The sequence below is a fragment of the Eurosta solidaginis genome, chromosome 3, assembly GCF_040869045.1.
Source record: "Eurosta solidaginis isolate ZX-2024a chromosome 3, ASM4086904v1, whole genome shotgun sequence".
NCBI classification, from domain to species: Eukaryota; Metazoa; Arthropoda; class Insecta; order Diptera; family Tephritidae; genus Eurosta; species Eurosta solidaginis.
The window spans coordinates 14017694-14031734 of NC_090321.1; the positions used below are offsets into that span (position 1 = coordinate 14017694).

General features: G+C 32.3%; 1 protein-coding gene and 1 long non-coding RNA gene across 7 annotated transcripts in view; one reads left to right on the plus strand and one right to left on the minus strand.

The window, feature by feature from the left end:
• LOC137243326 (uncharacterized) overlaps positions 1–14041 on the minus strand; it is an 81446-nt gene that overhangs the window by 11305 nt on the left and 56100 nt on the right. The gene's annotated exons all lie outside the window — the stretch shown is intronic.
• Positions 1–14041, plus strand: part of LOC137243323 (uncharacterized) — a 96423-nt gene that overhangs the window by 3038 nt on the left and 79344 nt on the right. For 4 of the 6 annotated variants that reach the window (XM_067770951.1, XM_067770952.1, XM_067770961.1 and 1 more), the window contains one exon: positions 4127–4956. The exons of 1 other annotated variant lie outside the window; for it this stretch is intronic. The gene's annotated coding sequence lies outside the window, so the exon portion shown is untranslated. Of the gene's footprint in view, positions 1–4126; positions 4957–8750; positions 8966–14041 lie in introns of those variants that run through there. One more of the 6 variants, XM_067770950.1, reaches the window with a different exon arrangement.

A 14041-nucleotide genomic window follows, 5' to 3' on the forward strand; every position in this document is an offset into this window, starting at 1 on the left:
TAACTTCGAGACGGCGAAGGATTTTGTCTATTTGGGAACGAACCATCATTAACAGCAAAAACAATGTCAATTTAGAAAGCAAATGGAGTATAACTCTTGCCAACAAGCGCTACTTTGGACTGGGTAGGCAAGTAAAGCCCTCTCTCGACGAACAAAAATCACGCTTATCATACCTGTCCTTATGTATGGATTGGAATTATGGACGGTGTTGAGATAAGATGGGTTGGCTTTGGAGTGTTCGAGAGAAAAGTTGCCCGAACATTTATGGATCGGAATTATGGACGGTGTTGAGAGAAGATGGGTTGGCTTTGGAGTTTTCGAGAGAAAAGTTGCCCGAACATTTATGATCCTGTCCATGATGCCGATGGCGAGTATCGAAAGAGGTATGAGCTTTTCGCAGATACGACGAAAGTGCAGCGAATAAGAACCCAAAGGCTTCGCTGGCTAGGCTATGTAATGAACGAATTAATGAAGACGCTCCGGCCAAGAAAGTGTTTCAGTCGATACCGCAGTTTGGAAGCAGAGGCAGGGAGAAATCCCCACTTAGTTGGGAGAGGCATGTAGAGGAAGAATTGAACTTTCTTGCTGCTCCAAAGTGGTGTCAGTTATCGTGAAACAAGGTTAGCTGGCGAGATTTGTTACGAAATGGCCAAAATCGCTTAAGCGGTTAAGCGCCAATTAATGATGATGAAAAGAAGTTTCGAAAGGTATTTTGGAGGTTAACTTCGAAAAACGGAAAAATAGCCTTTTAGCTAAGATTTAATTTCTTGAAAAATAATTTTGAAATCCAATACCTGAAAAAAAAATTACCGTAAAGTGCTATTCGTACGAAAATTTAGAAGCCAGTTTTTTTTTTTGAATGTATCGAAACAAAATTTAAACTAAATATTTATATATATACAGCAGCAAAAACGAAAATCGTATTTCATCAGTTAGTCCTTTTTTTTTAGTTTTTGAAAATTTAAGAATGGCTTCTATGAATTTTTTAACTAAAACTATGTAAACCAATCGCATAACCGTTTTCGAAGAAATTCAAAAATTCTAGAAACTTTTACGAAAACTTAAGGCTTTTTATTTAAAATTATCTGAATTTTTTTTTGAGTTTGCAGTTTTGTATCCCAATCAGTTTAAGTCTAACGAAGTGCAAGTTAAAGGTCACTCAAAATTCGTTTAGATTTTTGAAAATTTTTTTCCCGAAGTTTGTACCTAAAACTATCGCAAACTAAAAAGAACTTATACTTATTATTTAAGAATTCACGAGCTTAATATTCAATTATTATGTTTTTCTAAGAGAAACTGAAAAGAAAGAATGAAACATTTACTGGCATATTGCGATGGTATTCGAATACCGCCACGTAATCATCATCAGGAAATTTCGTAATGTTATCAAAGTTTTCACCGAGATTCGAAAAAAAGAATTTAATTGATGAAATTTGATAAAAATTTGCGCTGCTATTTTCATGTTTGCTGATGTATCTACAAATTCAAAAACAAGAAATTCTAAAATTCAAAATTTGTTATAAAGTAATTCTAAATCAATTAAAAAAACAAAAATTTGTTTGTCGCCTTCAAAGTTTAGTCATAACATGCAAATATTCTATTTTTATCATTAAAATGCCATTAGCAAATTCATCTGGCGGAAATCATTGGCGCTGCACCAAGTTCACGTATTCAGGCATTCCCGGGCATTGTGAACTACACACAAAAAGCAAGCGATTGTTGTTTACTAACGAAAACAATAAATTATAAGCAAATATATAAACACACATTCCTATTTGTAGTGCACATCGTAATCTATTTCTTAAATGGTCTTATCGCAATTTTAGAAAAACTAATGATCAGCTGTTAAAGAGGTGATCGATGCGCATTAGGGTGATTCTTAAATAGTTGTGTCCGATTGGAAGCGATTAAGACGTGTAGCATAGGAATGAGGGTTCAGATTCACCTGTGAAAACTTAAAACATAAGAACTATAATATTTCGACTGCTGAGTAGAATATCCCCCTATCTCCGCTGCCGTTTTGAAAAAGCGTTATCTGAGAAAACGTTTGAGCAATGCTCTTTTTCAGAATTCGGTTGAAGAATTCAGATTTTTTTACATAACCACCCCAGCTAATGTAAAAATGTATTGAATTTGAGCTCAGATAGGACATTTTTAAAACAAAATCTGAACAAATTGTATATGCTGTAACCCGAAGATTACTATTTGAAGTGAAAAACAGCTTAATGTAATTTTTAAACACCACCCTATTGTATATATATTAGGCTAACCATTTAGCTAGATATGTTTATCGAGGGGCTCAAAAAAGTTGTTTTTTATAGAACGTTAGTTTTAGTGGTATTTGAGTTTGTACATTGAAGCTTTTATCGCTTAATCTAACTACATACGTATAAAGAGTACATTAGGGTGGGCAAAAAAAATTGAGTTTTGTTTTTCTTGAATGTTTTACAGAAAACTTGTTTGCAATCGCCCTCTAAAATAAAATAAAAAATTAATACGCGATTTACCTCCGAAGAGATTAGAAGCTCCACCAGTTTGCGTCGTGATGAATTTTTACTAAGAAGCTTTTTATGGCAGAAATACAATTCGATTGTCGCTTAGAAAAACGTTTTTCTAAAATTTTGATGTTGCTTTGCCCGGGACTTTAACCCAGCACCTTCGGTGTGTTAGGCGAAGCATTCTACCACCACGCCATGGCGGCAACCTATACTTCTAGAATGTACTAAACAAATATGACACTTGAATATTGGGCCGTCCCTATATATCGGGAAATTTAGTACAAAATTTCAAAATTTTTGCAATTTTTTTTGTCTTTCCTTATTATAATTCATAATGGACGATAAAAAAATAATTCCCGGACGAATAGCCACTTCTTTAGTAATAATATAAATGATATCCTTACATTAAATTTACATAGACAGTTTTCCAGTTTCACTAAAGGCTAACATTAAAATGTTTATATTTTGTCCAGTGCAGCAGCAGTTGCAACGAAAAATATGCTCTGCCACTGCTCGGACTCTGAACAAGAACAGAGCATAGAGCACAGCCGATGCATAAAAAAGTGTAGCATTTCTTATGCTCTTCTAGGAGCTACGTCGTGTTTTAGAGCGGAGCAAATAGCAGAATAATAATTCCAAACGAAATGCTACTTGTAGTGGAGCTGGAGCAATAAAAAATAAATGCAATGCTCTGTTCGGTATTGTTATACAAATTGTTGTTAATATAAGCAGCGAGGACCAACGAACTCCCACTGGGTACTATACCTGACACTGTCGTCTACGATATCACCTAAGTTAAATCTATCCGATACAAACATTTTTCGTTTCTGCGGGCTGGAGTATGAAACGCCGGCTCACATTATCTGCGAACGCATCGTTCTGACAAGGGAGAGACTCTCCCATCTAGGTGGTGTGACTATTAATCCTCTTGTGATATGGAGTAAACAGCCTGAAAAGCAACTTAGATACATGAAAAGCCTCCACATACAAAACTAGGCTGAAAGGTCGTGCACAATAGATCCACACAAAGGGCCTAGTAAAAATAATTGTTGTTGCGGTTTCGTATTTTCGCTGTTATTGTTATTTCATCGGAACACTAACCTCTGTTCCCACGTTCTATTACAAATTGTTGTAGACAAGTAGCAGCGCGAGAAAAGAGAAAGTTCTACATAACGATGTCCCATATAGCAAATAACATATATTTTTTTTTGATTGCTCTCGCCCCGCTACAAATAGCAATTCTTTTGGAGCTTTTGCTCCGCTCTGAAGTACGATGTAGCTCGTAGCAGAGTATAAGAAAAGCTATCACTTTTATATGCTATGGCTCTGCTCTATGCTCTGTTCATGTTCAGAGACGGAGCAATATCAAAAAAAAACTCCGCCCTAATATAGCATTTTCAATCATTGATTTTTTTACTACATCTCTAAGCTGATTTTTTCGCCTATATTTTTTTGGAAACTCAATGCTCTAATAAAGAAGTTCGATACGTTGTTTTCGTTATTCTTTTCATTACAAATATATAAAATTTTTTTAATGGTACATTCAAGAAAAGCAAACTTTGATTTTTTTGGGCTCAACCTAATATACATATTATATTTAAAAAAAAACTTATTTTATATTTTTACAGTTAATTTTACCGAGTGTAAAATTCTGATTTCTCCAACGACTTTACTCGCTTAAATTCAAGCTAAAGAAAAATATCTAAAAAAAGGCCAATTAAATACGAAAAATATTACAAAGCGAATTTTATTTCAAGTTGCTAAACAGGAAAGGCAAAACATTTATAATACACGTTTATATCAAAAATTGGCGAAGGCGAAAGTATTTTGCAATTGTTCAGATACGAAATAACGATTATATATATATATCCATATATATACATGCAAAAAAACATATAAGAGTATGAACATAAATCAAATGCCAAACGTGGAACAAAATTAAACAAACGCTGAACATAAAAACAGATAAATAATGAAAACCATAAAAAATATAAGAAACTGTGCAAAAAAAACTAAAAACTAAAAACGAAAAAACGGTAGCAAAAGGAAATACAATAAATCCACAAAATAAAATATTAAAAACAACACAAAAAAATAATTAAATATATCAACAGCAAAAATACTAATTCGTCGTTCAGCTTTGTTTGAAAAACTGTCCCCGTACATAAAAACTCATACTCGTTCATAATATTTATTCGAAATTATATTAATTGTACATAGCGGTTTATGTATCTGAACGCGCACCCATTTCGCCAACAGAAAGAACGTCTTTCACTTGAAATTGCTTAGCAACGTGATAACAAAGTCCTTTCGGTAATTGTTGAAAAAAAAAAAAAAATATACCGCAAAAATACAACCCAGTGGTCTTGCTCCATTGCATTAAATAAGTGGAGCGTACAAACAACCAAGCCAGACATTGTTTCACTTACGTTTTTTTAAGTAACAAACTTTCAATCGAGTGAGTAAAACGCTTTAGTAAAATCTAAATCTCTTGCTAAATATGTATACAAAAATTGCTGCTTATTGTTGCTGTATTGAATATTGGCTTCAATGTCTATTGGCGTTTGCTCTATACTCACAATAAAACATCGTATTTTTTTGTTTGTCTACTTTTTTGTTTGTTACTAAAAGCTTGATGTTGGTTTTTTTTTTTTTAATTTGCATAGCATTGGATTACGCTTTTGATAAGTTAAATTAAAATGTGTGATTTTTAATTAAAATTTTATTATCTTAGGTTTAGGGAGTTAAAGTTTTTGGCCAAAATATCATACGCAGCAAATCTAGAGCGTACAATTCGATAAAATCCGCCTCGCTGAGCGATTGATCACAGCTTATGCATGGGAGGACACTAAGGAATGTGTCCAAATCGTAATACACTAAAAGAAAAAGACTGGTAAAATCCACCGAAATACGGGTCAAATCAACAGAGATTTCTGTAAATTTTTATCCATCGCAACAAGATGTTGAATCAACTGCGCACAAATCGTTGATTCGTAATTGACCGTTTTAGTAGTCAAATGAACAAAAAAAGTTGTTGCGACAGCTTTGTACGAAAGTATCTATGTTGCGGCATTTGCAAGGCAGATGAGTTTTCACTGAGATCTTTTCATGTAGAAATACACTCGGAGCGCTTGCCGAACAGTGCCGAGGGGCAATCCCGCTTAGGAAAATTAAAAAAAAAAGTTTTAATTTGAAAAACCTTATTTCTAAAATTTTTATTCTGCTTTGCCCGGGGTGTGCACCCAGGGTCTTCGGTGTGGTAGGCGGAGCACGCTACCATCACACCACGGCGGCCGTCATATACATACGTAAATATGTGCATACATATAGTACACAGCATACATAAGTGCAAAGTAGAGAGCGCAGTGAGCGTAAAATTCTCTTTGAAATTTGCTCATGTATTGACTGTTGATCGCTGTTGAAATGACCAGTGAGATCAGTTGTGTTAACAAAAAAATCAGTTAGCTTGATTAGGAATCTGTCAATTTTACAGAATTTATTTAACTTAAGAGCGACAATTTCTCTTCTGTTGACATTGACTCAACTAATTTGTTCACTTGACAAAGAACTCGGTCCAAATAACCATAATTCGATCAATTTCACCGGATTTCCCTTAAGTCAATAACAACATGAACGATTTGTTGATTTTACTAGCATCATTTCTTTCAGTGTACGTAATGGTGATGGACTGCCTAATTCCTTGACGTTTTAAGGGCTTAATTCTGTATTGCGAACGATGGTTCAAACGAACAATTCGCTTTCAAACGATTTCGTCTAGCAATGATATTTTCTATCATTTTCCTTCGGTCTTTACGTTTCTTACTTTGTGTTAAAAAGGAAGGCGAAAGCAAGTATCAATTGATATGTTGCCACCATTTAACATAGTGCAAATACATGGCGATTTGCCTCTCTCTTCTGAGGCGAAACGAACGTTCGTTTCGTAATAGAGAATGAGGCCCTTACTATAAGATTTAATCCTAGGTTGGTGACGGCGATATTCTGCCATTTCAGCAAGTCGAGTGCTGAAATGGCTGGCCGGTTTATAACACGAGTACCCATATCATGTTAAAACTCTGGCAAATCTTGGGGTACGTCATCATTAAGTTGGTGGTGTAGATGCTGTATAGGATTTTTCCGATTTTGCACCCGCTCTGACTTTGTACGCATGGTATCCGTACTTGCATAAAAAACCTTGAAAACTTAAACTCACTGGCAGATACTTTAGCTATTTCGATTCTGCTAAAGATCTCTTCAAATATATTTGTATTTTTAAACTAGCAAAACCGGCAAAACCTCCTCTCTTTGAGTCTCTTTATCCCTCTCCGTCTTTTCCATCTCTTCTTTTCTCTTAGCTCCCTCTCCCTCTCTATCTCACTCCCCCGCACCATCTATCCCTACCTCTCTATCTTCGTTTAACTCTAACTCTATATCTTTCTCAGTCTCTCCCAGTCCCCCGTTTTTCCTCTCTATAGGTTTTTTATTCTTTTCCATACCTTAGACGCAGTGGTAGTCCCACTCCCACTCTCAGAGGGTTTATTTTTGAATGCTGTTTCATAAAAAAAACATAATTAGGCATACACACCCATTTTGTGGTATGAAAAATAGATAAAATCTGATTCTCAAGCCTATTCAATATACTCACAAAAATTTCATGAGAATCGGTCGTGCCGTTTCGATAAAAATTCAACGACAAACATTGTGACACGAGAATTTTTGTATAAGATAGATAAAACCCCTGGAAACATTTAGGCCTATATCTCGTAAATGGGTTGAGATATCGCAAAAAGTTTGCATTAAAGCCCTCATCAGAAGCTTTCATCTGATATCCATATTGTTTATCCATATTTGAAAAATACCTGGGTCCTCGATGCAGTAGAGCTGAACCAATCTGTTTCCATCTGTCGCTCTGTGTGACAATCTGTGTTAAGAAACAACTGTCACCTATACTCTGGGTTGATCATGACCTTGCATTTAATCGTCTGCCCATTCAACACACTTGTAAATAAATAAAAAAATTTACGAATATGTAAGATGATCGAGAACTGATCGGTCAGCCGACATAGTTTGCAAGAAGGGGTAACTTTACTCTAGACTGACGGGTCCAAATAGAACTGCGGCATTGGTGCAGGTGTTTTTTCCGACTGTATAAAAGTCCTGAATCCCAAGCATCTTCCAAACTCAACCAGTAACTTCCAAGCAGAACTAGTAGGAAGAGGGCCTGTTATTCTTGTTTCAGAGTCAGTTATGGTTGGGCTATAACTTTAATGGTGCTTTGTTACCGGAACTTACCGGATATATAACCGACAAAGAACTATAAAATCGAGTGCCTTAAAGTTAATACAACAACAACAACATAAGCATTCATTCAATGCTGGGTGCAAGTGAAAAGGGTATATCCTTGTTGTTGTTTTACTCCTGGCAGTAAATTCAACTGTTTGCTATTTCTTGAATTCTGGAAGTGTTGTTGTTGTAACTTTCAACTTAATTGTTCTCGTATGACGGATTTAGCCAACTTCTTGAGCGTCCTTGCTTTTCGAGGCTGCGCACGTTCGAAAGAAGCTTTCTATTCCTTTTTTCCAATGCAAGGACGTATTTTGGAGGTGTGAATCCAAATTTGATTTGTATTAAGTAATACATATTTACATAAATACCATATTCGAGCTTCATGTGAATCTTTATTTCATAGTTTTTTCCGAAAGAATAAATCGCTCTATACGAATAAACACACCCTAATGCACAAACATGATTATCCGTGACTAAAGTGTTAATTGAAGATATTAATAATAACATATTTGTCACTAATTTACTAATTTCATCAAGTTAAGCCGCTTAACAACCTACATACACACACACACACGCATATATTTATGTATGTAAATGTACGCGCTCAAAAACAATTCGCCAGAAATTGTTTTAATCAATTTTTGTTAAAAAATTTGTTCACTAATCATTCAGTCTCTTTTTTCGTGACATCATCATAAGACAAAAACTAATTGAAAAAAAAAATAACAATATTTATTGTATGTACATATGTACCCAAATTGTTGTATGGGACACACAAAGTGCTATTTATTAAACAAAAAACCGCGAAACTTAATTTACTCACTAACACATGATTTTTTTTTTATATTTACTTAATTTGCTTACAAATTTGTGCTTATGTTTGTCTGATAAAAAAATTTCAATTTTGGTGTGAACTTGTGTAAATATATTTATAATTTCTTAACTTTATGCAAATATTGATGTGAAAAAATGTTGAATTTATAAAAAACAAAAAACTCAAATGTAATGCAAACTTTTAACTCATTTACTAAAAATTTAAAATTTTCGACAAACGTGATGGCAACGAAAAATTAAAACAACAAATTCGAAAATAACATAAATCTCACAACTGCAAATGAATTGAAAAATTTGGAACAACTAAATTTATTGCTGGATATTTGGAACTTCAAACGCTGCATTGCATGGTAGGTAAATATATACTTCTATGTATATGCTGTAGATACCTATGTATGTATGTATGCACATTAGGGTGGGTCGATGTGTATGGACGAAAGTTGACCGGTATCGCGCCATCGATTTTTCGATAGGATTTGGGCTTAGGAAAAAAGTTCGAGTTTTCGAGCATGCGAAATTTCATTCGTGAAGTTTGTATGAAAATTTTAATTTTCTCATTTAACATTTTCAAATTTTTTTAAGTTATTATTTTGAAAGTCCAATCAATGGAAAAGTGTAACATAAACAATGTAAGCCAATTTCAAACCGTTTTCGAAACTTCGAGAAAATTTTACGAAATTTTCGAATTTTTATTTAGAGTTTTCAGAATTTTTTAGTCAATTTTAGTCTCACAAAGTGTAATTTGTAGGTTTCTCACAACTAGCATTGTTTTTTGGGAATTTTTTCCGTAGGGTGTCTCATATTTTCTTTCATATGAAATGCCCATAATTTTATATTTTATTTGGAAGAAAATGAGGAAACACACTTCGAAAAAAAAATTTTTAAATCAGAGCGAGTTTTCAGAGTTGCATTAAAATTGTTTAGGCTAGAAAACTGTATACTCAAAGAAATTATAAAAATTTTAAATATAAAATTCGAAATTTTCACATAGACCTCTCGAGTTTTCGAAATTTTTTGAAAATGTTTTCGAAATTGATTTACGTAGTTTTTTTTAAACAGTTTTTTTTTGATTGTTATGGCCCATACTTAAAAAGAAAAAATTAAGAAATTCTAAATTAGAAAATCTAAATTTTCATAATTTTTCGAAAACGTGTTTGAGACTGGTTTATATATTTTCTGTAACACAATTCAACTGATTGGGCTACAAAACTGTATACTCAAAAAAATTCGAAAACTAAATACATACATACATAAAAAACTCGAAATTTTGGTACAAGTTTCAAATAATTTCGAAAACAACTTGGGTCTCAAATTGATTTGACAGCACTACAAAAAAAAAAAAAATTCTAAACAAAATGTTTGAAATTTTTCGAAAACGTTTTTAAGCTTGGTTTGCACAGCTTCAGTTAAAAGCTTTGTGAGTTAAATATTCGAAATTTTTATGTACTTTTAAAATTTCCAAAATTTTTCGAAAACGTTTTTGAGACTGGCTTATATCGCTACACAATTCAACTGATTAGGCTTTAAAACTACATACTCGAAAAAATAGAAAACTAAATAAAATCGTCGAAATTTTCGTGGAACTTTCTCGAAGTTTTAAATTTTTTCGAAAACGGCTTTGAGATTGGATCTCAAATTGATTTCACTGCATACTAAGGAAAACTAAAAATTATAAATAAAAATTTTCAAGTTTTCCAAAATATTTTTGTGATTAGTTTGCCTAGCTTCAGTAACACAATTCAATTGATTGGGCTAAAAAAAAAAACAAATAAAATCTTAATAAAAAATTCGAAATTTTGAGTCGGCAGTTTTAAATTTTGGAAATTTTTCTAAGCCGTTTACTATTCCAACTCCTATTCCAATTCCTATTTGTATTCCTGCTCCTATTCCTGTTCCTATTCCCTTCCTATTCCTATTCATATTACTATTCCTATTTCTATTCCTGCTCCTATTCCTATTTTTTCCTATTTCTATACCTTTTTATATTCCTATTTATACTCAAACAAATTCTAAAAACTCCATTTTAGTTAAATTTGTTCGAATTTTCGAAATTGAAAAAAAATTTCGAGTTTGGTTTACGCAGTTTCAGTTGCACAGTTCATTCAATTTTTTCTTGAGTTATCGAAAATACAAAAAGAAGAATATTTATAATTAATAAATTTTTTAAAAAATTATTATTGGCCTTTAATATTTAAAATTTATTAAACTATTTTATGAGCTCGAGGCCTTATCCAAATAAAAAACGGAGTATAAATAAATATTTTATATTTGTATTTTTATTTTATTATATTTGTACTGCGTTTTTTATTTGGATAAAGCCGCGAGTTCATAAAATAGTTTAATAAATTATAATTAATAAAATTGGCTGAAAATAGTCATTGCAGTGTTCGAGTTCGTAACTGTGCATACTCCCATTTCTTTTACAATTAGCAGCTAGTTTAGAAAATAATTATACAGATACCCACCCTAATATTGAGAAAATTTGAACCGCTGAACTCATTTATGTGAACAAAGTTGACCCTCCAAAAAAAGCCAACTCCAAAATGAAAAATCTTCTTGGAGCTCACTCATGGGATGTCTGTGATATTTAGATAAATAATTTCGATAAAACAAGCCTACTTTTATGAGTTGCAAAACTTCAAAACATATAACCGTTTAACGGTAAATGTACCAAAACTGGGGCGCGCCCTCTGAAAAAATATTTTCTGGCAAAATAGTTACGTGTTGAAAGCACGCTATGAATTAGTCTCAAAGGGCCTCTTTGGCTTAATTTGGTACACATTTAGATGCTTATACATACATATATGAATATAAATACTTGCATACGTTGATGTTTATACATATGTGTTGCCTATAAAAAATTGAGGTCATGAAAGTTCTATAAAATTTTCTCAATACATTTCCATAACTTTCTTTTAAGCAGGAAACTTCTATACTTAACTACGTATTATATAGTACAACAACCTTCTTATTTACATATATATGTACACACCTACTTACTTTTATACAAAATATACTTTGTATGTAAGTACTTACTAAAACTCTATTCAATTGTGCTCAGACTTAACGACTTTAAAGCACTTAAATACAAAATAATATTCAGTTTAAAATTTTACGATTTTTGTTTTCGTTATATTTCTTCATTTCTTATAGCAGATACCTACACAAACTTTTTTGTTATTGTTCTAAAGTGTAAAACGTTGCATTGAATGTATGTTTGGTTGGCAAAAAAGGTTTTTGGGCCAAGTGAAAGTTCGTGCCCTTTGATTTATTTGTTTTCACTGCCCATTTTCCAGCAAAACAAATGCCCTTAATTTTGTGTGCTATGCTGGTTTCTTATTTCAAGAAATTTACTAAGAATTTTCAGATGAGAGAGGGATGAGTGATGAGTTGTTTGAATTCGCCACTCCATTCGTTGTCCATTCTCATTTATGACAAACACTGGCGCTCATTTTTAACATTCGCTCATGCTGTTCTCTTTACCCTTGCAATGGCTTCTATATTTCTTGGACGCTTGCGTATTGAAGAAAATTTTATAGAAAAATCTTTATTTGAATAGCGGTAAAAATGGGTCAACTCGCAATTCAATTTAATGCTTATGATATTCCCATATGTTTAGAGACATTGTGGCACCATTGCAACAATACTCTCGCGCTCACTGGCCATCTCTCTCTTTCGCCATAGTTTCTAATGGCGACCTCTTTACTAAAGTTCATATAAAATGCGCTATTTTCAAAACAGCCATTACTTTTTTTGTTTATCCTTCGTTACTTCGTCAGTTGTTCTCATACATATACAGTAGTGAATACAAAAATAGCAGTGGAAATTTCAATGAAATTTTGTTAATTATAATTCTATTTGTTTATTTTCCATAATTTAAGAAATAACTTTTTTCGGATTTTTAGCTACGACAGCCGATATCCAAAACATTTTCGAAAAAATCTAAAATTCGAGAGTATCTTGCGATAGTTTCGAACTTTTTATTTAGAGCTCTTTGATTTTTTTTTAATAGATTTGTAGTCAAATCAATTTTAGTCTGTCAAAGAACAAGTTGTAGGTCTCTCAAATTCGCTTAGATTTTTCACATTTTTTTTCGAATGAAGTTTCAGATTTTCTTCCATATGAAAAAAAGTGTATACCTTTTATGAAGGGAAATCTAAAAGACTTACGAAAAAATAATTTTCTAAAATTATTGCGAATTTCGAGAGACCTATAACTTTTTCTTTAACACTCTAAAATTGATTTGACTACAAAAATTATTACTTAAAAATTCAGAAAATTTTGAGTAAAAAGTTCGAAATTTTTTGGAAAACGTTCGAAACGTTTTTGAATTTGGTCCAGTATCAAAATTCATGGCACTTTTTTCTCAAATTATCTAAAACAAAAGAAAGAAGAAGAATACAAATTTTTAAACTTCCTTAAATATTTCTAGAATTTCCTTAGTTTTTCGAAAACTTTTTTGAAATTGTTTTGCATGGCTTTAGTAATTAAATTCATGAGAATTTTTTCTCAAATCAAAAAAATAAAAAAAAAAAAACAGTAAAAGAGAAAATTCGAAATTCTCTTAAAATTTCCGAAAACGTTTTGGGATTGTTTTCCATGACTTTGGTTATAAAATTCATAAACATTTTTTCTCAAAATAAAGAAAATGAAAAAAATAAATAAATAAAAATTGGAAAAAGATCGAAGCTCACGTAACATTTTTTCAATTGTTTCAATTGCAAAATTCATGAAACTTTCTTTATATTATCGAAATTGGAATTTGATATTTTCGCAAAATTTTCTCGAAATTTATTTTAGTTATAAAATTCATGGACATTTTTTGTGACCGACAAAATTTGATAACAATTGTCACTGCAATTTTTCTGTTCGCTGCTGTATGTGTATCTAGAAATTTATTAAAGTTTTAGGTTACTTTGTTTCCACTTTGATGTGCTTTTCCACCTTGCTACACTTCATGCATCAACATTTTTTTGATTTCACTTTCGTTTATTATTTTTCTTTTCTCTTTTTATATTACCGGAATTATGTCGTAGTTTCCTTTTATATGATTATCTAATGTCTTAAAGCAAAAGCACATCCTTAAAAAGGACCTTCAATAATAAAATGAGCTCATTATGATATCATTCAATAGAGCTCAGGTGAAGAATTTTACTATTCTGACTAGAAGATGTTTACGATTACATTTGTATGACAGAAATCTACGCCAATGGTCCAACGATCTCTTTCGAGGGAAAGTATTCTTATTGATTCACGGTCTATTCTCCTTATCCAGAACCTTTACAGATTCAATTTTAAAAATCGGAGTCTGATAACCAAATTTTAGTTATATAGGGCCGGTATTTTACATTTCTTTTTTGCATATGGAGACTGACCCACTGTAATATATATTGTGGCGAATATTAGCATTTCCAATATGCTGTTAG